Genomic DNA, 3508 nt, shown 5'->3' on the forward strand with positions numbered 1-3508 from the left:
TTTAACCATATGCTCTATTTTTACTTAAATGATTTTTCTATGCCTTATGTCTTTATAATGAAACAAGGGCCATTTTATAATTGTCTGTTTCTGGTTATGTGCTTTATGGTTTGTTTTGAGCAATGTTTTGCTGTTTGTTTGCTCTCATGTTGCTGGTTACCCAAATTGCAGGAGGTGTATTGGCCATTTCACCACTGCTCTTGGGCAGCAAGCTTTCTGGGTTCTTTTGTTTTGCTAAATGTGCTCTTGGTAGTTCTGTCTTGAGTAATTGATTTTGTGTTTTGTTTTTAAATGTTTGAAGCTGAGTGTTTTAAGGTAGAGGCAATGACTGTGCTAAGTGACGCTTTTTTGGCTGTACAGGCATGGAGTTTTGTACACCAGGACCACGAATACTGCCTTATCAGTCCTTTGGTTCCTGCTTCCAGACTCCCCTCCCGCCCACCCACCCCACATGATTGAAGGTCAGCAAGCCTACACTGTCCGTCGCCTCCTTGATAGTCGCTGGGTTAGGAGGAGCGTTCTATACCTGGTCGACTGGGAGGGTTATGGTCCTGAAGAGCGTTCCTGGGTTTCAGCCTGGGACATATTGGATCCTGAACTCATCAGGGATTTTCGCCGTCGCCACCCTAATCGTCCAGGAGGAACTTCAGGAGCCGTTCCTAGGGGAGGGGGTCCTGTGAGGGTGCCGGTCAGTTCCTTCAGTAACCCCTAGATGGCACCTTCACTGGTTGGTATTCCCTTTGTTAATTGACTAGTTTCTCCTGTGTTTATTATTTAACTGCCTTTTATCTAGTTTATTGGTTTCACCTGTTTTTGCTTTTATTTAAGTCTGTGGTTTCTTCCCTCTGGGCTCATTCCTGACAAGGGAGTTAGTCTTGACAAGGTGCTCTGTCTTGACTAGGTGCTCAGTCTCGACAAGCCTGTTGCCCTGTGGTAGCTTGCCTTGACAAGCCGGTTGCCTTAGTTGTTGCTTGTCTTGAGCTCCTATGTCTATAACTGTTTATCTGTGTTATGTTTTGCTTGTATTTAAGTTCTGTGGTTTTTCTCTTTGTTCTCGGTCTTGACAAGGTGCTGACAAGTTGCTCAGTCTTGATAAGGTGCTCAGTTTGAACAAGCCGGTTGCCCTGTGGTAGCTTGTCTCGAGCTCAGTCTTGACAAGCCGGTTGCCTCATGGTAGCTTGTCTTGGGTTCCTATCTTGACCAGCCGTTTGCCTATGTGGTAGCTTGTCTTGAGCTCCTATACTTGTACTGTTTACCTGTGTGACTCTAGTAAATTACCTTTATTTAAAACTGCATACCTGCTACTCGCCTCGTCTGTCTGCACTTGGGTCCAGAAGCAGCCTCGCCTGGACAACACGGCCCCGTGTCTACACGGCCCCGTGACAGCAACCCTGACACAAGGGCCCTCCCTGTGTGTTGTCATTTGTGTTCCAAGCATCAGAGTGAGAGGCAGTGTGAGGGCTTCATGGTGGAATAGAGATGTGAATGTGTGCATAAAGACATATGGAAAGGGTAAGGGTGCATGGATGTGACTGTGAAGTGGGATGTGGAGGAAGAGATTGCTGAAGCTGAGTGCTGTTGGGGAAAGGCAATGTGAATCAGGTTGTGGGTGATGGAAACTTCGTTCGTACTTTCCCTGTGCGGTGAAGGTCATGGAAGCGCTTCCTGCACTGCATCCAGGTGCGACAGGTGACTCCCAGAGTGTTGACCTCTGCAGCAACCTCCATCCAGGCAGCCCTGGTCTCTTTGGGATGCCTCTTCCTCCCTGAGTGAGGGTAGAGGACCTCACTATGGGTCCTTACCCCATCCACCAATGTCTGCAGTGACGTCTCGTTGAATTTGGCAGCAGCTCGGCCTCTGCCGCTGGCAGCAGCTGGTGCAGGCTGCTCTGCAATTCTGCAAGAGTGGTTGAGAAGCCTGCAGAGGTTGAGAAGCTGGCTGGACACTTTAAAAGCACCACGAATGATGACATCATACTGTGGGGCTTTCTGACTGGAAATGGACAATTAGCAAGGCTGCCCACATACTGGAACTTAATTGGCCACTTGAGGGAAAATTGCGTGCAGCTGGCTGACCCATTTATTTTCAGGTCAGAACCCGACATTCAGGGAACCCGAAAATTTCACGCACGATCCAGAAAATCGGGTCCGTTATCTCTGTTTCTCTCTCCCTCCACAGATGCTGCCTGACCTGCTGAGTATTCCCAGCATTTTCTTTTATTATTTCAGATTTCCCACATCCACAGCCTTTGCTTTTGATGCAGAATAGAAAGTTCGTTTCTGTAGGCTGTGAAATGAAAAGATAAGATACTGAACAGTGTCAGTTTGCTTTCAAACTACCCAACATAGCAGAGCAATGAGAGAATTCAACATTCTTTCATGTCTGACAGTGATTTGTGGCAATTTTGTGTGTGTGTGTGTGTGTGTGTGTGTGTGTTACTTTCCTGGACTGGACTTTCTCAGGGAATGTTTGTGAAGTGTTTCATGGCATATCCTGCTGTGGGATTTTACTCTCCCCTTCAGATCAACCCAATCAAGACAATAATTTTGTAAAAACATATTATATATATATTGGGCTCAATTTTAACTCAGCCATCAGGTGGGCTTTGAGGCATGTGAGGGGTTAAAATTACAGAACCTGGGGGTCGGGCCCCCCCGCCTGGTTCCAGATACCTAGCCATTTTATTCCAGGCATATCTGCTGGTCCCGAATCAGTCCCGCCTGCAACAGGCGGGACTGGTCGTTAGGGCGCTTAAACAGCACTAATTGGCCATTATAATCCCATTTTAACAGGCCTGTTTATCCCTTTTCCTACGTAAAACACACCTGGTGCAGATCACGCCTGTGAAACCTGGCATGAGCACTATTGGCTTGCTGACTATTAGCTGCAGGTCAACCATGTCAACCATTAAAGAGGAGATTTGATCAGTCATCATTTGCAGGTGGCAGGACTATGTTGTTTCAGGCCTGGGGCAAATTTTACCAGGATTAACCACACCTGTGGAAGGTTGGAGCCTCACACACATCGCCAGTGTGACCTCCTGCGAAACCCTGCTCGCCAGCTTCACTCAGCGTTTCCTCAACAGAGGCATATACCAGAAGCAAGGGAGCCATTTATTTCCTTCCCTTCTGGGCATTAGATGACCTCGAACACCAGCCGTGGCACCAGCAGAACCAGGAAGAACAGCAGCAGCAACAGGAGCACCAGGCTGCTGCTCACCCACCTGAAGCTGAACGGGCCAGCACTTGGAAGTGGCTTGAGAGCACGTTGCTTGCACATCATGGGGACCCATTTCTGCACTGGCAGTCCTACTCAGAAGGACTTCCATGAAGGTCTGGTTTCTCTGTTCAATAGATGCCCATCGCTCCTCAAGAGATGTAATTCTATTATGAACACTCACCATGTTTTCCATACCCTGGTGACTTATCTCCTCCATGCAGGTTGCCATCCTTTCCATGGTGATGCGTTCAAGCGCCAATGACTCCACAAAGGCTCTGCTCATGTTTGC

Source organism: Somniosus microcephalus, unplaced genomic scaffold (assembly GCF_052327205.1).
Source record: "Somniosus microcephalus isolate GS21.2 unplaced genomic scaffold, FLI_Smic_1.0 unresolved_chr2, whole genome shotgun sequence".
Classification (NCBI taxonomy): domain Eukaryota; kingdom Metazoa; phylum Chordata; class Chondrichthyes; order Squaliformes; family Somniosidae; genus Somniosus; species Somniosus microcephalus.